Below are 27,171 nucleotides of genomic sequence, written 5' to 3' on the forward strand. Positions count from 1 at the left end.
CGCTCTTAAAGAAAACATCGTTAGATCCCTTAGATCTATCCAATTACCGCCCGGTCTCGAATCTTCCATTCCTGGGTAAGGTGATTGAGAGAGCGGTTGCTGAACAGCTTGGTAGGTTTCTGGATGAAACATCTGCTTTGGATCCATTCCAGTCCGGCTTCCGTGCTGGCCATGGGACCGAGACGGCTCTGGTCGCCCTAACAGATGATCTCCGCAGGCAGCTGGATCGAGGCGGGTCGGGGCTGCTGATTCTTCTAGATCTGTCAGCAGCCTTTGACATGGTCGATCACGAACTCCTGGACCACCGCCTTGCCGACATGGGGATCCAGGGCACAGTCCTTCAATGGCTGCGCTCGTTTCTCTCTGATCGGGGACAGAGGGTGGCGCTTGGGGGGGAATTGTCATCGCGTCACTCCTTGGTGTGTGGAGTGCCTCAGGGTGCGATTCTCTCCCCGATGCTTTTTAACATCTTTATGCGCCCCCTCGCCCAGCTTGTCCGGAGTTTTGGGCTGGGTTGCCATCAGTATGCTGATGACACCCAACTCTATCTCTTGATGGATGGCCATCCTAACTCGGCCCCAGACACACTGACCAGATGTCTGGAAGCTGTGGCTGGATGGTTACGTGGGAGCCGGTTGAAGTTAAATCCTTCGAAGACAGAGGTCCTCTGGCTGGGGCGGGACGATATGGGATCGAGGGGGCAACTCCCATCTCTTGCGGGGGTGCAATTAGTGCCAGCACCGTCTGTTAAGAGTTTGGGTGTAATCTTCGATACCTCCCTCTCTATGGAGGCGCAGATTACAGCTATAACAAAGGCGGCATTTTTCCATCTCCGCCAAGCTAAGCAGTTGGCCCCTTATCTCTCTCGCCCTGACCTAGCCACTGTGATCCATGCAACGGTCACCTCCAGACTGGATTATTGTAACTCGCTCTACGTGGGGCTGCCCTTGAGACTGACCCAGAAACTCCAGCGGGTGCAGAATGCCGCAGCGAGACTCCTTACGGGGTCTTCGCTGCGGGATCACATTCATCCGGTGCTATACCAGCTGCACTGGCTCCCGGTGGAGTACAGGATCAGGTTTAAGGTGCTGGTTTTAACCTTTAAAGCCCTATACGGCCTAGGACCCTCGTACCTACGGGACCGCCTCTCCTGGTATGCCCCACAGAGAAACCTACGGTCTACAAATAATAACACCCTCAAGGTCCCAGGCCTCAGAGAGGTTAGGCTGGCCTCAACTAGAGCCAGGGCCTTCTCGGCTGCAGCTCCAACCTGGTGGAATGCTCTGTCACAAGAGACCAGGGCCCTGCGGGACTTGACATCTTTCCGCAGGGCCTGCAAGACAGAGTTGTTCCGCCAGGCCTTTAGTCAAGGCGCAGCCTGACCCCCTCCTCTGGCAACCTGCACAGAATTTTGTTTAATCGGTTGCCACCAATGTGATTTTAACTAATTTTATAATGAAATATTTTTAGAATGTGTTATTATTTGATTGTTTATTTGATTGTTGTTAGCCGCCCTGAGCCCGGCTCAGCTGGGGAGGGCGGGATATAAATAAAATTTATTATTATTATTATATTATTATTGTGGTATGACAAGGTTAAAGCACATAAAGCATTTAAAAATCATATTGTCAGAAGAGCATTGTTTAATGTCTGGATAAGATATAAAGATTTACTTGAAAATAAAACCCCAAGGTGCTTGTCACCGATGGAAGCAAAGGCCCAGAAAAAGCTCAATATGGAGGCCAAATGGCCGAAATATTGGGAAATTTCGGAACAAGAAGGAGATAAACTGAAATTACAGAGTTTCGAGAAATTAAAAAGTAAAGTGAGAGATTGGCTCCATTATTATCAGATAATGGAGGCCTACAATTTGGATAAAAAAGTTGGCTTCCAGGTGGGAAATACTAAACTGGAAACAGAACTGTTAGAACCCAAAACCAAGATTTTTGTCAAAAATGTATAACTTGCTGTTGAAATGGAATACTCAGGATGAAACGGTTAAATCTGTCATGATTAAATGGGCACAAGATGTTGGACATAATATTAATTTTGCTGACTGGGAACAGTTGTGGACCACCGGAATGAAATTTACGGCATGTAATGTCTTAAGAGAAAATATTATGAAAATGATTTACAGGTGGTACATGACCCCAGTCAGGCTCGCAAAAATCTATCTATCATTTGCCCGATAACAAATGTTGGAAATGTAAAGAAATGGAAGGTACATTCTTTCACCTTTGGTGGACGTGCCCAAAGATTAAGGCTTTCTGGGAGATGATATATAATGAACTGAAAAAGGTATTTAAGTATACCTTCCTGAAAAAAACAGAGGCCTTTCTCCTGGCCAATTGGTGCCAAAGAAGGACAGAACTTTTTTTATGTATGCAACGACAGCAGCAAGAATACTTATTGCAAAGTATTAGAAGACGCAAGATTTGCCCACTTTGGGAGAATGGCAGATGAAGCTGATTGACTGTATGGGACTGGCAGAAATGGCTGGCAGAATCCGTGACCAGGGAGAAGAGTCGGCAGAGGAAGATTGGGAAAAATTTAAGGACTATTTACAAAAATATTGCAAAATTAAGGAATGTTGAATGATGTTGGATTGAAATTAAGCGGTTTTCAGCTGTAATGGTAAAAGGAATTTGATAAAATGGTTTTCTTTTATTCAAAGTTATAATAATCTAAGAAAATAAGGTTTTTTTTCTTCTTTTTCTTTTTAAGCTGTAATGCTTTGAGATAAGGATTTGCTGTATGAATAATCTGAATTGGATATACAAGAAGGATAGGTATGAGGAGGTCGGGGAAAGATGTTATGAGAAAATAAGCTGTGAAATTTATGTGTTTTGGGGTTTTTTTGTTCTTTTTTCTTTTTGTTTGTAAAAATTGGAAACTCTAATAATTTTTTTTTAAAAAAAGAAAGAAACCTGCAAAAGCATTGCTGTCAACAAAAGCCGCATTTTCAACGGAGAACGCTTTTGTTCTTGACACGGGATGCACACAGCACATGACATCGCACAGAGATCTGTTTTCAACATTTAAGAAGCAAAGCTTCACTGTGAAACAGGCCAATGGCCAGGAGCTGAAAGCGACCGGGTTTGGAACTGTGCATCTTGAAAGTCTGAACTTGACTATAAACAATGTGTATTTGGTTCCTGATGTAAAGTTCAATCTGCTGAGTGTTTCGCAGATCACAAAGAAAGGACTGACTTTGTCCTATGATAGAGAAAGCTGCAAAATCTTCAAAGATGGAGAGCTGTATCTTTCTGCCAGAGAGAAAGATGGGCTGTATTTGTTGACTTTTAATCAAAATGATTGCATAAATTGTAATGCATCTGAATCTAACATGATTTCTTTCGCAGGTGTGTAGAATCATAGAATCATAGAATCATAGAATCATAGAGTTGGAAGAGACCACAAGGGCCATCGAGTCCAACCCCCTGCCAAGCAGGAAACACCATCAGAGCACTCCTGACATATGGTTGTCAAGCCTCTGCTTAAAGACCTCCAAAGTAGGAGACTCCACCACACTCCTTGGCAGCAAATTCCACTGTCGAACAGCTCTTACTGTCAGGAAGTTCTTCCTAATGTTTAGGTGGAATCTTCTTTCTTGTAGTTTGGATCCATTGCTCCGTGTCCGCTTCTCTGGAGCAGCAGAAAACAACCTTTCTCCCTCCTCTATGTGACATCCTTTTATATATTTGAACATGGCTATCATATCACCCCTTAACCTCCTCTTCTCCAGGCTAAACATGCCCAGCTCCCTTAGCCGTTCCTCATAAGGCATCGTTTCCAGGCCTTTGACCATTTTGGTTGCCCTCCTCTGGACACGTTCCAGTTTGTCAGTGTCCTTCTTGAATTGTGGTGCCCAGAACTGGACACAGTACTCCAGGTGTGGTCTGACGAGAGCAGAATACAGTGGCACTATTACTTCCCTTGATCTAGATGCTATACTCCTATTGATGCAGCCCAGAATTGCATTGGCTTTTTTAGCTGCCGCGTCACACTGTTGGCTCATGTCAAGTTTGCGGTCAACCAAGACTCCTAGATCCTTTTCACATGTACTGCTCTCAAGCCAGGTGTCACCCATCTTGTATTTGTGCCTCTCATTTTTTTTGCCCAAGTGCAATACTTTACATTTCTCCCTGTTAAAATTCATCTTGTTTGTTTTTGCCCAGTTCTCTAATCTGTCGAGGTCGTTTTGAAGTGTGATCCTGTCCTCTGGGGTGTTAGCCACCCCTCCCAGTTTGGTGTCATCTGCAAATTTGATCAGGATGCCCTTGAGTCCATCATCCAAGTCGTTGATAAAGATGTTGAATAAGACCGGGCCCAAGACAGAACCCTGTGGCACCCCACTAGTCACTCTTCTCCAGGATGAAGAGGAACCATTGATGAGCACCCTTTGGGTTCGGTCAGTCAGCCAGTTACATATCCACTGAGTGGTAGCATAGTCAAGACCGCATTTTACCAGCTTCTTTACAAGAATATCATGGGGCACCTTGTCAAATGCCTTGCTGAAATCAAGGTAGGCTACATCCACTGCGTTCCCTTCATCTACCAGGCTTGTAATTCTGTCAAAAAACGAGATCAGGTTAGTCTGACATGACTTATTTTTCAGAAATCCATGCTGACTATTGGTGATCACAGCATTCCTTTCTAGGTGCTCACAGACTGTTTGCTTAATGATCTGCTCCAGAATCTTCCCTGCTATTGATGTCAGACTGACTGGGCGGTAATTATTTGGGTCCTCTCTTTTCCCCTTTTTGAAAATAGGGACAACATTTGCCCTCCTCCAGTCTGCCGGGACTTCGCCTGTTCTCCAGGAATTCTCAAAGATGACTGCCAGTGGTTCTGAGATCACATCTGCTAGTTCTTTTAATACTCTTGGATGCAGTTCATCTGGCCCTGGAGACTTGAATACATCTAAACTAGCCAAGTATTCTTGTACTATCTCCTTAGTTATTCTGGGCTGTGTTTCCTTTGCTGAATCATTTGCTCCAAATTCTTCAGGTCGGGCATTGTTTTCTTTATCGGAGAAGACTGAGGCAAAGAAGGCATTGAGGAGTTCAGCCCTTTCTGTGTCCCCTGTTTGCATTTCACCATCTTCTCCTCTGAGTGACCCCACTGTTTCTTTGTTCTTCCTTTTGCTACGAACATACCCATAAAAGCCTTTTTTGTTGCTTTTAACCTCTCTAGCAAGCCTGAGTTCATTCTGTGCTTTAGCTTTTCTGACTTTGTGTCTACACGTGCTGGCTATTTGTTTGAATTCCTCTTTGGTGGTTTCCCCCCTTTTCCATTTTTTGTACACATGCTTTTTTAATCTTAATTCAGTTAAAAGTTCTTTTGATAGCCACCCTGGCTTCTTTAGGCACCTTCCATGTTTCCGTCTCATTGGTATTGCCTGACGTTGTGCTTTTACTATCTCCCTCTTAACAAACTCCCAGCCATCATGAACTCCCTTTCCTTTTAGTATTGCTGTCCATGAGATCTCACCCAGCACTTCCCTAAGTTTTATGAAGTCGGCTTTCTTAAAGTCAAGAAATTGAGTCCTAGTATGCTTGGCTGCTCCTTTCCGCTGTATAGTAAACTTCAGAAGAGCATGATCACTCGCGCCTAATGATCCATCCACATCTACCCCACTAACCAGGTCATCAACATTGGTTAGGACCAGATCTAAAATGGCTGTTCCTCTTGTTGCTTCTCCCACTTTCTGGACAATGAAGTTGTCTGCAAGGCCAGTGAGGAATCTGTTTGACCTTATGCTCTTGGCTGAGTTTGACGTCCAACAAATATCCGGGTAATTGAAGTCCCCCATTACTACTATCTCCCTTCCTTTTGCATGCTTGGCCATCTGTTCCAGGAAGGCATCATCTATGTCCTCCGTTTGGCTTGGGGATCTATAGTAAACTCCCACAATGAGGTCTCTGTTATTCTTCTCTCCCTTAATTTTGACCCAAATGCTCTCACTTTGGCTTTGAGGATCTAAATCTTGGATCTCTTCACAGGTATACACATCCCTGACATATAACGCCACTCCTCCTCCTTTCTTGTCTGGTCTGTTTCTCTGAAATAGATTGTATCCCCCCATTATTACATTCCAATCGTGGGACTTATCCCACCAGGTTTCAGTGATGCCTATTATGTCATATTTAGTTTGCTGTACCAAGAGCTCAAGCTCATCTTGTTTATTTCCCATGCTTTGCGCATTAGTGTACAGACATTGAAGTCCATTAATCATTCCCCCGTGTCTCTTATTTAAGGATTTTTTCCTCCCACCACTAGGTCCACGTGCTGTTTGCTCCATTTGGTCTATGACATTTGGATGATCATCTTCATTCATTTATAGTCTCCTACCTTCAGGAGCACTGTCTCCCTCCCCCACATTAGTCAGTTTAAAGCCCTCCTGATGAGGTTTCTGAGATTTTTGGCAAAAACATTTCTCCCAACCGTTGTGAGGTGCAGCCCATCACTTGCCAGAAGTCCATCTTCAAGAAACTGCAGTCCGTGATCTAAGAATCCAAACCGTTCCTGTTTACACCATTTGCGAAGCCAGCTGTTCACTTCCACTATTTTCCCCTCTCTCCCTGGGCCACGTCGTTCAACTGGGAGGACAGACGAGATGACAATTTGTGCATTTAGTTGCTTCAATTTCCTGCCGAGAGCCTCGTAGTCTCTTTTGATCTTCTGGAGGCTATTGCTTGCAGTGTCATTGGTTCCCACATGAACCAAGAGGAAGGGGTATTTGTCAGTGGGTTTTATGATTCCTTGCAGTCGTTCAGTTACATCTTGGATCTTAGCCCCGGGGAGACAGCACACTTCCCGAGACATCTTGTCAGGCCCACAGATCACTGCTTCTGTTCCCCTCAGTAGGGAATCCCCTATCACCACTACACGCCTCCTCTTGGGTTTGGTCGGGGTTCTTCCGTGAGCTGTCCGTTCCAAGGTCGCCTGTGTTGGGAAACTGCCAGGGAGATAACGTCCATCACGGCCCCCAAGCCGGAGTTCGGAGATTCCATCGGCCTCCCGTAGTCACGCAGATCCAACAGTTAGGGGCACAAAGCCTTTGGAATTCCTAGCCACATTCCAGGGCTTGGTGCACCCTCTTTCAGCAGAAAGCACAGTCAAAAGCTTGCACCGCAGAAGAGCAGAAGAGCATTTTTACAGACTTTATTTAGAACATGAACAGAACAAAAGAAAACACGTCCATTCTCAGTCAGCGTCTCTGACCATCTGACAAAAACGAAAGGAATATCTGAACAAAAACATCCTGTGATCAGGACATGCGCAGACTCTGTGACTCCCCAAAGCCTGCTCCCTTTAAGGTGGAACGGAAATATCCTAACATCCTCCCCCTTTCCGTGTAACCTGTTGTACCTGTGGTTCACCCAATTGCAACCTTTGTACATAAACCTTAAGTTGTTCTTTGTTAACAACCTTAGACAACAGATCAGCAGGAATTTCATTTCCTGCCATGTAGGACACCCGAATCAGTCCTTTCTGAATACACTCTCTTGCACGATGTAGCTTAATCTGCAAGTACTTGGTTCTCTGCTTGCAACTCTCCGAGTTCAGCAAAGCCAAACAAGATCTATTGTCTTGATACACTTGTACAGGACATTTCACAGACACTCTGATGTCCTTAAACAGTTGCATCAACCATTCACAATCCATGAGTGAAAATGACAGAGCATTGAGTTCTGCTTCACAGGAACTTAGGCTCACTGTTGTCTGCTTCCTGCACAACCAGTCAAACAGGCAGTGGTTGTACATGTAGTATACTCCAGAAGTGCTTGTACCATCCGTGGTGTCACTTCCAAAACTTGCATCTGCAAAGATTTCAAGACCTCCAGTCTTCTGACTGGTGAACCTCAGCCTGTAGTGCATAGTCCCTTTCAAATAGCGGGCTATGCGCTTCAGAGCTTTCCAATCCTGAACCGTAGGATTGTTGGCATGTCTGCTAAGCAGATTACAGCTTACAGCTATGTCAGGTCTTGAACATCTGGCAATGAAATTTAGCTTGCCTAGAATGCATCTGTATAGCGTTGTGTCAGAAAACGCTTCAGCAGTACTGTCTACCTGGTAACCTGTCACCATCGGTGTGTCTGCTGGGTTTGCATCAACCAAATTCAACCTGGTTAATACATCAGCAATTTTCTGTGTTTGGTGTACCAGAAAATTACCTGCTTGGTCCTTCTCCACCTGCAGAGAAAGATAGTTGGATACCTCACCAAGATCCTTCATGTCAAAGTGCTCCTTCAGTTGAGCTAGGGTGCTTTGGTAAAATGCCTGATTCTTCCAAAACATCAGAAGATCATCAACAAAACATAAACAATACAGTTTGTTTTGCCCCTCCTCCTTGACAAACACACATGGATCAGCTTTGCCCTGGTGAAAACCTAGAGAAAGCAATGTCTCAGTGAGTTTTGTGTTCCAACACCTGGCACTCTGCTTGAGACCATATAAGGATTTCCGCAGTTTACAGACCATTCCCTTCTGTATCTCCATCCCATCAGGTGGAAGCATGTACAGCTGTTCATTCAAAATCCCGTACAAAAAAGCTGTATTAATGTCATGGTGGGAAACATGCAGTTTCTCCTCCGCAGCGATCTTGAGCATTAGCCGAATGCTCTCATATTTGACTGTGGGAGAGTAGGTCTCGTGGTAATCCTGTCCTGGTACCTGTGAAAAACCTCTGGCAACCAATCTGGCTTTGTGTCTGACTACCTTGCCATTCTGGTCTGTCTTGGCCTTGAAGACCCATTTGCTGCCAACCAGTCTCATTCCTGGGACTACCGGTACCAGTTCCCAAGTTTGGTTCCTGTTCAAGGAATCAACTTCAGCCTTCATGGCATTAAGCCAAGGCTCAGCATCTTTAGAGGTTAACTCCTGAACCTCTTTGAAGCTTGAAGGTTCCCATACCTTCTCTGAGCTACCAAGAACAGCAGTTGCTGTCTTAGCAAACTCATCAGCATACCTCTTTGGAGGTCTGCCCTTGGTCGCCCTTTCAGACCTACGTACTAGACGCAAGTCTTCTGGACTCATCTCCTCTTTCTTAGGAGAAAAGTGACCAATGGTGAACAGTGGTTCTTCCAGTTCATTGTCAGACGCATCAGATGGTCTGACTGAGGCCTTTGCGCTCTGGTAGTCTGCTGTGTCATCACTTTCACTGACATCAGCAGCAGCGCCGCCCACTGAACTGGAATCCGAACTCTGATCATCATCATCATCATCATCATCTTCATCCTCATCATTATCAGCAGCAGCTTTCTCATCTTTAGCTGCTTGCTTGACATCACCTTCATCCTCCTCTGGGTAACTCTGGAAAATTCCCACATTTTCCCCCCACTTAGGATTGTACTCAACACTCCTTGTGAACTTAATGGACTTAGAGTCAGTCATCCATACCCTGTATGCACCTTTTTCGTACCCCATGAACAAACCATGTGCCCCACGCTTCCCAAGCTTGTTGGTTTGTTGTGTGCGTACCCACATGTCCGAACCAAAGATTCTCATGTGTTTGGTGTTGGGTTTCTTGCCAAACATCTTCTCATAGGGGGTACAACCAATGGGTGATGACAATCTGCGATTAAACGCGTAAACAAAATTCCCCAGAGCCTCCCCCCAAAACTTATCAGGGAGATTGGCATCATGCAACAAGGTTTTTATTCCTTGCAGCAATGTTTGATTTGCTCTCTCCGCAAGACCATTCATCCATGGCGATCTGGGCGTTGACATGTCATGCTGGATTCCCTTCTCAGTCAGGAAAGCTTCAAACTGCTGAGAAGTGAACTCCCCGCCCCGATCAGTAAACAAAGAAGAAATACATTTACCGTGCACATTCTCCAACCAAGCACAGAATGCCTTAAACTTCGGAAACGCTTGCGATTTCTGTTCGAGCAAATACACATGAATGTACCTGGAAAAAGAATCAATCAGAATCATGAAGTACCTTGCTCCTCCTAAAGAGGGCGCAAGTGGACCAACCAGGTCCGCATGTACTAGCTGGTAGGGTTTGGAAGCCTGCCTGCTAGACTCCTTGCCTTTTGGAGCAACCTTCACCTTGTTCTCTGCACAAGATACACACTTCATGTGAAATTTACAGGGTTTGATGTTCAAACCCTCAACCACCTCTGGCATCTTGGCCAGTGCCTTCCAAGAGAGGTGACCAAATCTTCGATGCGCATCGTGAATGCAACCTGCATGAAGAACTTTGTTAGTTTGTGCAACACAACAAGAATCAGCCTTAGATACAACAGCAGTGTCATCATAAGATATATGGAACAAACCATCCATAAACTTTGCATGCAAATAGTCCTCTTTTCCTTTACTGATGACACAGACGCTCCTCTTGAAGGAAATCTGAAAACCACGCCCAGTAAGCTGTGGGACGCTCAGCAAGTTGCTTGCAGCTCCTGGAACAAAAAGTACATTACTGATGGTAGTGTGCAGACTTGCAAGTTTCACAGTCCCTTCTCCTGCAATTTGCAACGTCCTTCCATCAGCCAGGTGGATCTCACCTTCCTGAGGCTTGAAGGAGATAAAGAGATGGCGATCCTTCGAAATGTGGTGCGTACAGCCTGAATCAACAACAAAGCTGCCTTTGGTTGTTGGAGCAGTCCTTACAGCAAGCAAACCCTTGTTTTACACTGGTGTGGGCTTTTGCAGCTTGCCCCCCTGCTTCTGGTCAGCAGACGTGCCTTTAGCCTTTGGTGAAGCTGAGCCAGCAAACAACGCTTTGTTTTTCCCTTGCGCGGGCTCTTCACCCTCCCTCTGCTCCTGGCCATCTGCAGGCGGCTGCCTGTGTTTACCTTTGCCTTTCCGGCCTCTGCAAAGGCGATGGCCTTGGTTCTCACGAGAACCAGAGCTCTCAGCTGCCGACTCCTTGGCTCCCCCTGGAGGCTGGAATGCTGCCTGGGATGACGTGACGGTCAGCTCCCCCTGCAGCTTGCAACCGGTGCCCTCAGCATCCCTACATTCATTCGCATTCTGGGAAACAGCTAGGACCTCCGATGCAGTCAAACTCTGGGCTGGGATTATTGGCTTGTGAGCTTTCATCAAAGCAGTCCACATCCCACGTGCAGTGGTGTTGCCAGCCAGCGTCTTAATTTCCTCAAGAGATACGGATAGGACTATTACGTCTATCGCTTTCGAATCATGCGATTTCCATCTCTCTGTCAGAGGAACCGGAGGGGGCTCAGAAACGACATGCCACACCCCAAACTGACGCAGCAAACTCTCACACCATTTTGCCCAGGTTTCATAATTCCGCCCATCCAACTTAGGGCATTCAGCATTTGCCTTTGGGCACTGAGTGGCCTCTGAAGCTTCAAAAGCGTGGAAAAACTCCATTCCAGCTTTTACAATTAGCCGTGAGTCTATTTTAACTCGAGAGACTCCTTATCTTGGCAGCCATTAATCACGAAGCCTTTTTGGCTCAGCTCGCAGGCCAATTATGCCTTGCCGGAGATCAAAGGCTCCTTGCGAGGTAAAACAGAAAAGCGTCCCTTTCCTTTCGCTTTTCCCCCAACATACCTCAAACGCAGTCTGTTGCAGCTTTACTCTCCTGTAGGTGCTATGAATCTGGGCCCGAAACCTTGTTGTTGGGAAACTGCCAGGGAGATAACGTCCATCACGGCCCCCAAGCCGGAGTTCGGAGATTCCATCGGCCTCCCGTAGTCACGCAGATCCAACAGTTAGGGGCACAAAGCCTTTGGAATTCCTAGCCACATTCCAGGGCTTGGTGCACCCTCTTTCAGCAGAAAGCACAGTCAAAAGCTTGCACCGCAGAAGAGCATTTTTACAGACTTTATGCTTTTCTGCTCTTCTGCGGTGCAAGCTTTTGACTGTGCTTTCTGCTGAAAGAGGGTGCACCAGCCTAGGAATGCAGCCTGAATTTCCAAAGGCTTTTGTGCCCCTAACTGTTGGATCTGCGTGACTACGGGAGGCCGATGGACGTCCAGAACTCCGGCTTGGGGGCTCATGATGGACACTAATGGATCCAACAGTTAGGGGCACAAAGCCTTTGGAATTCCTAGCCACATTCCAGGGCTTGGTGCACCCTCTTTCAGCAGAAAGCACAGTCAAAAGCTTGCACCGCAGAAGAGCAGAAGAGCATTTTTACAGACTTTATTTAGAACATGAACAGAACAAAAGAAAACACGTCCATTCTCAGTCAGCGTCTCTGACCATCTGACAAAAACGAAAGGAATATCTGAACAAAAACATCCTGTGATCAGGACATGCGCAGACTCTGTGACTCCCCAAAGCCTGCTCCCTTTAAGGTGGAACGGAAATATCCTAACATCCTGCACATTCTCTGAGGACTGACTTTGCCCCTCGTCTTCATATACCTGATCGACTGTAATGAGGGAGAGATCCTCAAATGGAGTCTGCTCTTCGTCTTCCATGCTAGGGGAGAGGACCTCAAAGTGATTGTGTATTTCTAAACAATCAGAGTGAACCCTGGGCCTCCTACTTCTTTGAGTCACGTTTCTCCATATATCTGGCTCCTGTGTTGGTGAACTAGCCTCCTTCTCAGGGGGAGTCCCCTGTCTCCTCCTTGGTGGAGACGGTGTGCTCTGTTGCTTCCAAGAAGAGCTCCAGCTCTCTAATTCTTTGGAGCGTAGCTACATGTTCCTCCAGTTGCTGGACTTTGTCTTTTAAAAGGGCAATCAACATGCAATTACTGCAGGTAAAGCTGCCTGCAACCTTTGGCAAGATGGCAAACATTGCGCAGGAATTGCAGGCGACTGCAGCTGTTCCCTCCCCTTCCATCTTGAGATCGTGTCGTTGGGGGTGGCTACAGAGGTCCTCCATCATAAAAAGCTTGAAGACAGGACAAATAACTCCCCCCCAAAAAAAAAAACGTCCAGAAGACGACGCAAGTAATCAAAGCTTTTCAGTGAGTGTATGCTGATGTGATTGGTCCTCTAGCACCATCTAGAGGCAATGCAAGATATTATCTTGTGTGTGTGGATTATTTCTCTCATTATGTGTGGGTATATATATTGCAGAAACCACAAGAAGCCTTAGAAAGGTTTAAAGAATTTTGTGACAAGGTTAAGAATGTTCATAATGCTAACATTGATTGTCTTTTCACAGTTGAAAAGCCAGTTTTTCTTTTACAGGATTTTCAGGATTTCCTGGATAAGAAAGGGATAAGGCACAAGGCACAAGACTGCTGTTTCTGCAGAAGCATGGAACAGAAGTGTCTGTGTGCAAGTGAACAAAGAATTGTAAAATGGCATGAAGGCACAATTGCTGAGTTCACATTTGCCACATGAGTATTGGGCGGAGTCGATATTGTGTTATTGTTAGTCTTGATTGAGAAAGGTTTCAAAAGATTTGGGAAGTTCTCCTTTTGAGAAGCTGTTCCGTAGAAAACCTTGTGTTGCCCATTTTAAGGTTTTTGGGTCTCATGTGAAGACAGAAGCTCCAGGTGGAGTAAAGAATGCTAGAGGCATTTTTGTGGGTTATGAAAAGGGTCTCTACAGAGTAATTTTGTCTGAATCTGGTCAGGTGATTCTCAGAAAATTTCTAGAGAGTGCTCCTGAACAGGAGAGAGTAATTGTTCACACATTTCCCACTGAGGACAATTCAGATGTTGATGAGGATTTTACTGATTACAGTGGTACTCAGAGTGACAGTGATAGCTCAAAGAGCTCAGTTGACACAGTCATTGAGAGGAAATCTCACACAATGGCTAGACCTTCACAAATGAAGGATGAACCACTGTTTACTATTGGAACTGGTTCTCCAAAGAGTCCTGAGACTGAACCAGTGAGCAAAGAGGATCAGCACCTCATACGTAGGTCTGAGAGAGTTACAAAGGGTGTACCACCCAAGAGGTATTCAAAAGAGTTTGCTAACTTAGCTGTTGCATGTGTTACTATTGTTGACAAGTCAAGACAGGTTGAAGCTGTGTCTAAGTCAGAGACAAAGACACAACAGGGAGTTGCTAAGTGTAACACTACATTCCCTAGCCAAGGTAATGCAGATGCACTCATTCCTTGGAAGTCAGACTACCAGAGAGGTACACTGGGGAAACCAGTGGCGGGTAGTTCCAAGGGTGGAACTGAAACAACAGGGGAGTGTTATATGTATAACAACTGTTTGTTTTCTTCTCTGGATCACACTTTGCTCGCAGCGCACATTGATTCATATGGGGGAGTATGTTACGATATAGAAGCAATGCGGCCGCGAGCTGGTAGCTTGAAAGCAAAACATAATGGGAATGTTGGGACTGTTCCATGGGAAACAGAGGGACAGTCAATTCACAGTGCAGAGGGCGCCGGAATTAGCTGAGAGTGTAATATGAGCTGTACAGGAAGTACAGGTGGAGTTTGTCTCTCGGCTGTTGGAGTTTGAAGAGAGCAGTCGTGTTTTTCTGTAACGCTGCAAAGACAGAAATAAAGGCATGTAAATACGTTTCTGTCTATCTCTTTCCCCTGCCGGGGGGGGGGCAGGAAAGAGGGGTGTGTTCTTCTCACGCTGAGAAGGATCGCCTATCGCGACCTAGCAATGCAGACAGGGAGGTCATCAGGAGATCAAGCCAGGTGCCTGGAGAGTTGCCAGTTTCTCCTGATAAAGGCTTGATTCCCAACAGTATCCACAGGTTTATCCACATGCTCGACAGTGGGGAGCACCAAGTGAGGGGTGTCACCTCCTATCTGCTCTTGGCTTGCAGTTATATCTTGTACGCCTGCCCCAAATGAGTACTACGTGGAGAAGATACACTCACTTGAAGAGTCGAATGCACCAGCGTACACTATGGGCCTTCGAACGCACTACTGGGTGAGCAGCCCAAACCCAGCACCCAACCAATACACCCTTCCACAGACACTGGGTCCAAAGCTGCCTGTCAAACCTGCAGCTCCCTGCCTCTCAATGGCATCCAGTGCCTCTGTGTGGGGCTATGCTAAAGACCTGGTGAGAGGGCCTGGCCCGGCAATGAATACCATACCTGAACCAGATGTTTACCTGTGCCACCAGCCATCCTACAGCATCTCCCAAAGGTTTGCTTCCTCCAGCAAGAACTATACACCAGGACCCCCTGACTACAATGCGGAGCTGGTCACCACCGACAAACCCAGAGCCCCACAGTTCAGTCTTGGGATTCGTCACTCTGAGTATTCTCATGGCACACCTCCAGTTTGTTTACTCAAAGAGTGAGGGTGGACTCACAGGCCACAGAGGTGACTTGCCCCTTTGGGTAGACCCACCTCCAAATAATTCCATTGTGACACAGTGTCAGGAAGCAGGTGTAAATAGCTTGTTTCAGAGGGAGAGATTCTGATGAACTTTGAACACGTTTGGGCTATGCCAGGGTCAGGTAATTGGGGAGGGGGACTAGATAGCCCTCCTTTGTGAGACAGGGGGTCTGCCTGTTAGGATATTTCCGTTCCACCTTAAAGGGAGCAGGCTTTGGGAGTCACAGAGTCTGCGCATGTCCTATTTCACAGGATGTTTACGTTCAGATATTCCTTTCATTTTTGTTCAGGCCGCTCAAAGACACGCTGACAGAATGGACGTGTTTTCTTTTGTTCTGTTAAACGCTAAATAAAGTCTGTAAATTATGCTCTTCTGTGATGCAAGCTTTTGACTGTGCTTTCTGCTGAAAGAGGGTGCACCAGCCTAGGAATGCAGCCTGGCTAGGAATTTCTAAGGCTTCGTGTCCCTAACTGTTGGATCTGCGTGACTACGGGAGGCCGATGGATGTCCAGAACTCCGGCTTGGGGGCTCAGATGGACGTTATCTCCCTGGCAGTTTCCCAACAACAAGGTTTCGGGCCCAGATTCACAGCACCTACAGGAGAGTAAAGCTGCAACAGACTGCGTTTAAGAGGTACGGTGGGAAAAGCGAAAGAAATGAGGGAGGCTTTTGGCTTTTCTGTTTACCTCGCAAGGATTAATTGGCCTGGGAGCCGAGCCAAAGAGTTCGTGATTAATGGGCTGCCAAGATAAGGAGTCTTTCAAGGCATAAGACTCACGGCTAAAGTAAAAGCTGGAATGGAGTTTTTCCAAGCTTCTGGAAATGCTGAATCCCCTAAGTTGGATGGGCAGAATTATGAAACCTGGGCAAAATGGTGTGAATCTTTCCTGCGTCAGTTTGGGGTGTGGCATGTTGTTTCTGAAGCCCCCCCAGTTCCTCTGACAGAGAGATGGAAATCGCAGAATTCGAAAGCGATTGACGTAATAGTCCCATCCGTATCTCTTGAGGAAATTAAGACGCTGGCTGGCAACACCACTGCACGTGGAATGTGGTCTGCTTTGATGAAAGCTCACAAACAAATAATCCCAGCCCAGAGTTTGACTGCATCGAAGGTCCTAGCTGTTTCCCAGAATGCGGGTGATTGCAGGGATGCTGAGGGCACCGGTTGCAAGCTGCAGGGGGAGCTGACCGTCACGTCATCCCAGGCAGCATTCCAGCCTCCAGGGGGAGCCAAGGAGTCGGCAGCTGAGAGCTCTGTTTCTCATGGGAACCAAGGCCATCGCCTTTGCAGAGGCCGGAAAGGCAAAGGTAAACACAGCCACAGGCAGACACCTGCAGATGGCCAGGAGCAGAGGGAGGGTGAAGAGCCCGCGCAAGGGAAAAACAAAGCATTGTTTGCTGGCACAGCTTCACCAAAGGCTAAAGGCACGTCTGCTGACCAGAAGCAGGGGGGCAAGCTGCAAAAGCCCACGCCAGTGGAAAGCAAGGTTTTGCTTGCTGGCACAGCTTCACCAAAGGCTAAAGGCACGTCAGCTGGCCAGGAGCAGAAGGGGGGCAAGCTGCAAAAGCCCACACCAGTGCAAAACAAGGGTTTGCTTGCTGTAAGGACTGCTCCAACAGCCAAAGGCAGATTTATTGTGGATTCAGGTGCCACCCGCCACGTTTCCAAGGACAGGCGTCTCTTTATCTCCTTCAAGCCTCAGGAAGGTGAGATCCACCTGGCTGATGGAAGGACGTTGCAAATTGCAGGAGAAGGGACTGTGAAACTTGCAAGTTTGCATACAACCATCAGCGGTGTACTTTTTGTTCCAGGAGCGGCGAGCAACTTGCTGAGCGTCCCACAGCTTACTGGACGTGGTTTTCAGATTTCCTTCAAGAGGAGCGTCTGTGTCATCAGTAAAGGCAAAGAGGACTATTTGCATGCAAAGTTTATGGATGGTTTGTTCCATATAACTTATGATGACACTGCTGTTGTGTCTAATGCTGATTCTTGTTGTGTTGCACAAACTAACAAAGTTCTTCATGCAGGTTGCATTCACGATGCGCATCGACGGTTTGGTCACCTCTCTTGGAAGGCACTGGCCAAGATGCCAGAGGTGGTTGAAGGTTTGAACATCAAACCCTGTAAATTTCACATGAAATGTGTATCTTGTGCAGAGAACAAGGTGAAGGTTGCTCCCAAAGGCAAGGAGTCTAGCAGGCAGGCTTCCAAGCCCTACCAGCTAGTGCATGCGGACCTGGTTGGGCCACTTGCGCCCTCTATAGGAGGAGCAAGGTACTTCATGATTCTGATTGATTCTTTTTCCAGGTACATTCATGTGTATTTGCTCGAACAGAAATCGCAAGCGTTTCCGAAGTTTAGGGAATTCTGTGCTTGGTTGGAGAATGCGCACGGTAAACGTATTTCTTCTCTATTTACTGATCGGGGCGGGGAGTTTACTTCTCAGCAGTTTGAAGCTTTCCTGACTGAGAAGGGAATCCAGCATGACATGTCAACGCCCAGATCGCCATGGATGAATGGTCTTGCGGAGAGAGCAAATCAAACATTGCTGCAAGGAATAAAAACCTTGTTGCATGATGCCAATCTCCCTGATAAGTTTTGGGGGGAAGCTTTGGGGAATTTGGTTTACAGTTATAATCGCAGATTGTCATCACCCATTGGTTGTACCCCCTATGAGAAGATGTTTGGCAAGAAACCCAACACCAAACACATGAGAATCTTTGGTTCGGACATGTGGGTACGCACACAACAAACCAACAAGCTTGGGAAGCGTGGGGCACATGGTTTGTTCATGGGGTACGAAAAAGGTGCATACAGGGTATGGATGACTGACTCTAAGTCCATTAAGTTCACAAGGAGTGTTGAGTACAATCCTAAGTGGGGGGAAAATGTGGGAATTTTCCAGAGTTACCCAGAGGAGGATGAAGGTGATGTCAAGCAAGCAGCTAAAGCTGATGATGCTGCTGATGAGGATGATGATGATGATGATGATGATGATCAGAGTTCGGATTCCAGTTCAGTGGGCGGCGCTGCTGCTGCTGCTGGTGTCAGTGACAGTGATGACACAGCAGACTACAAGAGCGCACAGGCCTCAGTCAGACCATCTGATGCGTCTGACAATGAACTGGAAGAACCACTGTTCACCATTGGTCACTTTTCTCCTAAGAAAGAGGAGATGAGTCCAGAAGACTTGCGTCTAGTACGTAGATCTGAAAGGGCGACCAAAGGCAGACCTCCAAAGAGGTATGCTGATGAGTTTGCTAAGACGGCAACTGCTGTTCTTAGTAGCTCAGAGAAGGTGTGGGAACCTTCAAGCTTCAAAGAGGTTCAGGAGTTAACCTCTAAAGATGCTGAGCCTTGGCTTAATGCCATGAAGGCTGAAGTTGATTCCTTGAACAGGAACCAAACTTGGGAACTGGTACCGGTAGTCCCAGGAATGAGACTGGTTGGCAGCAAATGGGTCTTCAAGGCCAAGACAGACCAGAATGGCAAGGTAGTCAGACACAAAGCCAGATTGGTTGCCAGAGGTTTTTCACAGGTACCAGGACAGGATTACCACGAGACCTACTCACCCACAGTCAAATATGAGAGCATTCGGCTGATGCTCAAGGTCGCTGCGGAGGAGAAACTGCATGTTTCCCACCACGACATTAATACAGCTTTTTTGTACGGGATTTTGGGGGAGGAGCTGTTCATGCTTCCACCTGATGGGATGCAGATACAGAAGGGAATGGTCTGTAAACTGCGGAAATCCTTATATGGTCTCAAGCAGAGTGCCAGGTGTTGGAACACAAAACTCACTGAGACATTGCTTTCTCTAGGTTTTCACCAGGGCAAAGCTGATCCATGTGTGTTTGTCAAAGAGGAGGGACAAAACAAACTGTATTGTTTATGTTTTGTTGATGATCTTCTGATGTTTTGGAAGAATCAGGCTTTTTATCAAAGCACCCTAGCTCAGCTGAAGGAGCACTTTGACATGAAGGATCTTGGTGAGGTATCCAACTATCTTTCTCTGCAGGTGGAGAAGGACCAAGCAGGTAATTTTCTGGTACACCAAACACAGAAAATTGCTGATGTGTTAACCAGGTTGAATTTGGTTGATGCAAACCCAACAGACACACCGATGGTTACAGGTTACCAGGTAGACAGTACTGCTGAAGCGTTTTCTGACACAACGCTATACAGATGCATTCTAGGCAAGCTGAATTTCATTGCCAGATGTTCAAGACCTGACATAGCTGTAAGCTGTAATCTGCTTAGCAGACATGCCAACAATCCTACGATTCAGGATTGGAAAGCTCTGAAGCGCATAGCCTGTTACCATAAAGCACCAATGCTGCAGCAAGCAAAGGCTCCAGCAGCTCAGTCAGCTGCTTGTGGCTGGAAAGCCAGACAGGATGTTTGTGACTGTTGCCATGGAAACAAAGGGGCAGTCCAATCCGTACTGAGCACCGGATGTTAGCTCAGTGTGTGTGTCATATGACCCGTACTGGAAGTACATGGGAGGAGTTTCTTCTTGCTGTTGTCGAGTGCAGACATGTTTCTCTATACTGATATGAGAGACAGAAATAAAAGATGTAAATAGTTTTCTGTCTGCTTCTTTCCCCTCTCTGGGGGACACCAAAGGGGAGAGAGGGAGAACGGTGTGTTCCTCTCACACATCAGAGATGAATCGCCGGGACCTCGCCTGCTTATCAGCAGAGTGGAGACGCGGGGAGGTCGACAGGAATATCTGCCGGTGCCTACGCTGTGGCACATTCCTCTGACCCAGGCAGAATTCCAACAGTGGCAGCCTTCGGATGGTTGCTGTTTTCTTCGATCCATCGGACATCTGCATGAGAGGCTGGTGAATTGTCCTCCTCTGCTCCATGGAAGCCTGATTTGAGAGGCTGATTCTCTGCAGCCAGAAGCTGACCAGAAGAAGCTGACAGCCAAGCCGATGCTCAAGGTATGAGGCTTTTAAGGGCTTAAAAGTGTGAATGCAGATTGATTCATTCTCTGCTTCACGGAGAGCGAGTGTGGGAAAGCAGCTCCAACTTAGAAGAGGCCTGCATACCAGGCATTTTTGTGGTTTCCTGTCCAAGGAAAGGAATGCGCTGTTGCTAAGCAACGTCCTTCACAAGGCTGTGCCTCAGAGAGGAGAAATGGAAAGCTACTCGAGAGGGCTGGACAGTCAGACTATGCCTCAGAGAGGCGAAAACAAAGTTTTGTTATGACTAGGTCCTCACGAACTGCTGGAAGGGACTTTCCAACGCAGCCAGTGTCAGAGTTGCCAGGTGTCAAGAGTGTAAACAAGCCAGCTATTGGATTTTAGAGGCTTGTGTTTTAGAGTCAATGCAAGGATTCAAAATGGATGCCAAGAAGGGGGGAGGCTTGCCTTCTCCACCCCTCCTGACCAATAACAATTATTCATCTTGGTCTGTAAAGATGAAGGCCCTGCTGCAGAATCAGAGACTGTTTGGGGTGATTGAGAATCCCATCCCTGCAGCACCAACGCGTGCTTGGGAGTCACAGAATGTGAAGGCTAGGACTGCTATAATTCTGTGTGTCTCAGATGAGCAGCTTGTGCATATACAGCATTTGGAATTTGCGCAAGAGGTTTGGAACGCGCTGCGTACAACGCATCAGAGAGATGCTGGTTCTTCAGCGTTGCTGTATTTTGAGAAGTTGACCAATCTGAGATTAGCGCCTGATGGAGATGTTCAAGCGCACCTGACAGAAATGAAGTTCCTGCGTCAACAGATGGTGGAACGCAATTTCCGTCTACAGGAGGAAGTGTTTTGCTTCATGATGATAAACAGCCTGAACCGGACCTACAAGGTTGTTGCCAGTCAGCTTGGTTCGCTACCTGCTCAGGATCTGACCGCGGAAAGAGTGTGTGCCGTCGTCCTGAACGAACACGACAGACTTGCTGCACTGGAAGTGAAAGACAGAGGGAGGCAAGAACAGAGTTCAAATCTTCCCACTGCTGAATCTACTGGAGAGCATGCCGTAGCTTTGAGTGCCGTCCGATGCTATAATTGTGGACAGACTGGGCATCTACAGCGAAATTGTAGGAAGCCGCGACAGTCAAAAGGAGCCAAGAACAGCTCTACGAAGCCTGAGGCGTCAAGCAAAAGCCGTACCAAGTGCCAGATGAAACCTGCAAAGGCTATGATGGCGAAAGGAACCACGCCAGATGTTGGGAACGCATTCATAATCGATACGGGCGCCACGAAGCATCTCTGCCCACACAGAGAACTGTTTTCGACGTTGAAGAAGCAAAGCTTCACCGTGAAACAAGCCAACGGTCAAGAACTGGAAGCAACCGGAATTGGAACTGTGTATCTTGAGAGTCTGAACTTGACTATAAGCGATGTTTACCTGGTTCCAGAACTGAAATTTAGTCTGCTGAGTGCTTCGCAGATTGCAAAGAAGGGACTAAAACTGTACTATGATGCAAAAAGATGCAAAATCTACAAAGATGGAGAACTGTTTCTTACTGCCAAAGAGAAAGATGGACTGTATTTGTTGACTTTTGATCAAAGTGATTACATGAAATGTAATACTTCTGATTCTAACGAAATTTCTCTTGCAGGTGTGACCAGTATGAGCACCAGGAAGGTGTCCAAGAAGGTCAACAGAGCTTTTCAGCGGGTGTATGCTGATGTGATTGGTCCTCTAGAACCATCCAGAGGCGGTGCAAAATATTACCTTGTGTGTGTTGATTGTTACACTAATTATTCTTGGGTTTACTTGATGGAGAAACCGCTAGGAAACTTTAGAAAAGTTTCAAGAGTTTTGTGACAAGGTTAAAAGTATGCATGATGCAAACATTGATTGTCTTTTCACAGATGACAAGCCAGTTTTTCTTTTACAGGATTTCCAGAGGTTCCTGGATGAGAAAGGGATAAGGCACAAACTTGCTACTTCCGAAGAAGCATGGAAGAAATGTGTCTGTGTTAGGGTGAACAAAGAATTGCAAAAGGGGATGCATGCACAATTGCTGAGTTCACATTTGCCACATGAATATTGGGCCGAGTCGCTAGCGTCCTATCTCCATGTGTGGTTGAGAAAAGTCTCAACAGAGTTGGGATGTTCTCCTTTTGAGAAGCTGTTTAATAGAAAACCTTCTGTTGCCTATTTCAAGGTTTTCGGGTCTCATGTGAGAACAGAAGCTCCAAGTGGGGTAAAGAATGCCAGAGGCATCTTCGTAGGTTATGAAAAAGGTCTCTACAGAGTAATTTTGTCTGAATCGGGTCAGGTGATTCTCACAAAGTTTCTAGAGAGTGCTCCTGAACGGGAGAGAGTGATAGTTAACACTTTTTCCACAGAGGATTCTGATGATTCTGATGATGAGTTTGATCTTATTGAGTTCAGTGGTACTGATGATGATGACACTGATAGCTCAGACAGCTCAGTTGTCACAGTCATTGAGAGGAAATCTCAAATAATGACTAGACCCTCAGAAAAGGAGGATAAACCACTGATTAAGCTTAGTACTGGTTCTCCAGAGAGTTCAGAGGCTGAACCAGAAAGCAGAGAAGAGCAGCAGATCTTACGTAGGTCTGAGAGAGCAACGAAGGGTGTACCACCCAAGAGGTATTCAAAGGAGTTTGCTAACCTTGCATATGTTGCTGTTGTAAATGATCAAGGACAGATTGAAGCTGTGTCTGAGTCAGAGACAAAGGTACAACAGAGACTTGTTAACCAAAGTAATGTGAAGTCACACAACCAGAGAGGTACATTGGTAAAACCAGTGGCGGGTAGTTCCAAGGGTGGATCTGAAACAACAGGGGAATGTTATAAGTATAACAACTGTTTGTTTTCTTCTCTGGATGACGCTTTGCTCGCAGCACGCATTGATACTTTAGGGGGAGTATGTTACCATAAAGCACCAATGCTGCAGCAAGCAAAGGCTCCAGCAGCTCAGTCAGCTGCTTGTGGCTGGAAAGCCAGACAGGATGTTTGTGACTGTTGCCATGGAAACAAAGGGGCAGTCCAATCCGTACTGAGCACCGGATGTTAGCTCAGTGTGTGTGTCATATGACCCGTACTGGAAGTACATGGGAGGAGTTTCTTCTTGCTGTTGTCGAGTGCAGACATGTTTCTCTATACTGATATGAGAGACAGAAATAAAAGATGTAAATAGTTTTCTGTCTGCTTCTTTCCCCTCTCTGGGGGACACCAAAGGGGAGAGAGGGAGAACGGTGTGTTCCTCTCACACATCAGAGATGAATCGCCGGGACCTCGCCTGCTTATCAGCAGAGTGGAGACGCGGGGAGGTCGACAGGAATATCTGCCGGTGCCTACGCTGTGGCACATTCCTCTGACCCAGGCAGAATTCCAACATAGCCCGCTATTTGAAAGGGACTATGCACTACAGGCTGAGGTTCACCAGTCAGAAGACAGCAGGTCTTGAAATCTTTGCAGATGCTAGTTTTGGAAGTGACACCACGGATGGTACAAGCACTTCTGGAGTATGCTACATGTACAACCACTGCCTGTTTGACTGGTTGTGCAAGAAGCAGACAACAGTGAGCCTAAGTTCCTGTGAAGCAGAACTCAATGCTCTGTCATTTTCACTCATGGATTGTGAATGGTTGATGCAACTGTTTAAGGACATCAGGGTGTCTGTGAAATGTCCTGTACAAGTGTATCAAGACAATAGATCATGTTTGGCTTTGCTGAACTCCGAGAGTTGCAAGCAGAGAACCAAGTACTTGCAGATTAAGCTACATCGTGCAAGAGAGTGTATTCAGAAAGGACTGATTCGGGTGTCCTACATGGCAGGAAATGAAATTCCTGCTGATCTGTTGTCTAAGGTTGTTAACAAAGAACAACTTAAGGTTTATGTACAAAAGTTGCAATTGGGTTGAACCACAGGTACTACAGGTTACACGGAAAGGGGGAGGATGTTAGGATATTTCCGTTCCACCTTAAAGGGAGCAGGCTTTGGGAGTCACAGAGTCTGCGCATGTCCTATTTCACAGGATGTTTACGTTCAGATATTCCTTTCATTTTTTGTTCAGGCGGCTCAAAGACACGCTGACAGAATGGACGTGTTTTCTTTTGTTCTGTTAAACGCTAAATAAAGTCTGTAAATTATGCTCTTCTGTGATGCAAGCTTTTGACTGTGCTTTCTGCTGAAAGAGGGTGCACCAGCCTAGGAATGCAGCCTGGCTAGGAATTTCTAAGGCTTCGTGTCCCTAACTGTTGGATCTGCGTGACTACGGGAGGCCGATGGATGTCCAGAACTCCGGCTTGGGGGCTCAGATGGACGTTATCTCCCTGGCAGTTTCCCAGCAGTTTGGTTCTTGGCAAAATCCTTTCTCTATCCTTCCTCCTTCCAGTGTGCATTACTAGTGAAGTGTTTCTCACCCCACCACTTAATTCGCTTTCTGTTACAGAAGATTATTGGGAAGAAGGCTAAGATGCTCTTTTTGCTCATATAAGAAATAGTTTTATAATTTTATAAGTATTACCTTTTTTTTTTACAAAGCTCCATAAATATTTATTTTCCTTGCTACTATTCTATTTACACTGAGAATGAAATGCAAAATGAGAGAGCTGTTTTTAATATTGTGTTTTACCAGTGTATATTGAAGAGCCTTCCAAAGAGTGAATTTATAGGGCAGTCTATGTAACTTGTTTACATGTTACTTGCTTTGCGTAAGTAAGTAAATAAATAAATCCAATTTAGATCGCAGTTTTGGATTTTGTCAGCTTGGGATGACTAATGTACCTTCTAACATGCCTATCATCAAACCACATTCATTATGCTCTCAATTGATAAATGTAGGCTACATTGATTATGTTTATGAGCTCTGTGCATCCCTTCCCCCTCCATACCCAGGTGATTCAATGTATGAAAGGGAGAGTGAGACTGGGCTGCTTAGGTATCGTTTTCTATCCTAACCTCTTATTTGTTGCATGCAGCACCATTTCTGTTCTGCTACAGTTTGTCTCCTGCCAGCAAATATGTTATTTGTCTTGTCTGCTGGTGGTGAAATTATGGCACTTCACATCAGTCTCAAGGTTGAGGGTGCCTCTTGCCCACAACACATACACAGAATTTCCTCTAAGAGAAATGCTGGTTCTTAGCTCTCTCCTCCTAATCTAGATGAGCACCACAAGCCAAAAACCACTTTCTTGGGAAGAAGACTCACTGAACTCACTCACTTCACAATAAGAATGCGTAAGAACCAGGCTCTAAACTGCCTTTTTTCAATGTATTATTTATCCTGTAACAGGAATGTTTTCCCACTATTCTATTCTTCTATAAACCAGATGGGAACTAAGCTGACCTCCTTTCTCTCATTTGTTTGCTGCTCTTGCTCCATGTATCATTTTTACAGCACTTCCAGCCAACTTTATCCAACCTCTTTGCAAGTGCACGAGTGAAATATTATTATTAATATTAATAATTCAATTTTTTTATAATCTTTTAGCAAAAGATTTCAGGGTGGTGTACAACATTAGGAACACATTACAAAACATCAATGAGCAGGGCAGCAGTTGAAGAAGGAGCAAAAAGGGTTTTCTTGTGTGTGTGTGTGTGTGTGTGTGTGTGTTTCTTTGTGGCTGATTAGCTGTTCTCCCTTTGCAAAGGTCAGAGGGGGCAGGGTTTCTGTTGAGGCAGGGGATTAGCTGTGGGAGGAGCTTATCAGACCTAGCAGGGCAGCAGTTGAAGAAGGAGCAAAAAAGGTTTTCTTGTGTGTGTGTGTTTCTTTGTGGCTGATTAGCTGTTCTCCCTGTGCAAAGGTCAGAGGGGGCAGGGTTTCTGTTGAGGCAGGTGATTAGCTGTGGGAAGAGCTTATCAGAGCTTGCAGGGCAGCAGTTGAAGAAGGAGCAAAAAGGGTTTTCTTGTGTGTGTGTGTGTGTGTGTTTCTTTGTGGCTGATTAGCTGTTCTCCCTGTGCAAAGGACAGAGGGGGCAGGGTTTCTGTTGAGGAAGGTGATTAGCTGTGGGAGGAGCTTATCAGACCTAGCAGGGCAGCAGTTGAAGAAGGAGCAAAAAGGGTTTTCTTGTGTGTGTGTGTTTCTTTGTGGCTGATTAGCTGTTCTCCCTATGCAAAGGTCAGAGGGGGCAGGGTTTCTGTTGAGGCAGGTGATTAGCTGTGGGAAGAGCTTGCAGGGCAGCAGCGCGCGCAGTTTGATCCATCGTGTAGATTTAGGGGAGCTAGTCTCAAACGTTTGTTGGGGGAGACCTAGGGTTTTTTTGTGGGAGGAGTTATTTGTCCTGTCTTCACGCTTTTTATGATGGAGGACTGCTGTAGCCATCCCCAATGACACATTCTCAAGATGGAGGGTGAGGGAACAGCTGCAGTCGCCTGCGGTTCCTGCGCAATGTTTGCCATCTTGCCAAAGGTTGCAGGCAGCTTTACCTGTAGCAATTGCATGTTGATTGCCCTCTTAAAAGACAAAGTCCAGCAACTGGAGGAACGTGTAGCTACGCTCCAAAGAATTAGAGAGCTGGAGCTCTTCTTGGAAGCAACAGAGCACACCGTCTCCACCAAGGAGGAGACAGGGGACTCCCCTGAGAAGGAGGCTAGTTCACCAACACAGGAGCCAGATATATGGAGAAACGTGACTCAAAGAAGTAGGAGGCCCAGGGTTCGCTCTGATTGTTTAGAAATACACAATCGCTTTGAGGTCCTCTCCCCTAGCATGGAAGACGAAGAGCAGACTCCATTTGAGGATCTCTCCCTCATTACAGTCGATCAGGTATATGAAGACGAGCAGCAAAGTCAGTCCTCAAGGAATGTGCAGGCGACCTTGGAACGGACAGCTCACGGAAGAACCCCGACCAAACCTAAGAGGAGGCGTGTAGTGGTGATAGGGGATTCCCTACTGAGGGGAACAGAAGCAGTGATCTGTGGGCCTGACAAGATGTCTCGGGAAGTGTGCTGACTCCCCGGGGCTAAGATCCAAGATGTAACTGAACGACTGCAAGGAATCATAAAACCCACTGACAAATAC

At 46.3% G+C, this 27,171-nt stretch overlaps 1 pseudogene across 1 annotated transcript in view; it reads left to right on the plus strand.

The window, feature by feature from the left end:
- LOC308578184 (protein CIMAP1C-like) overlaps positions 1 to 15,171 on the plus strand; it is a 34,167-nt pseudogene extending 18,996 nt beyond the window's left edge. The window contains exon 4 of the transcript in view: positions 14,687 to 15,171. The product of the transcript in view is annotated as a protein CIMAP1C-like (transcript). The remainder of the gene's footprint in view (positions 1 to 14,686) is intronic.
- Positions 15,172 to 27,171: the final 12,000 nt, after the last annotated feature.

Source organism: Podarcis bocagei (assembly GCF_964188305.1).
Source record: "Podarcis bocagei genome assembly, chromosome: W".
Classification (NCBI taxonomy): Eukaryota; Metazoa; Chordata; class Lepidosauria; order Squamata; family Lacertidae; genus Podarcis; species Podarcis bocagei.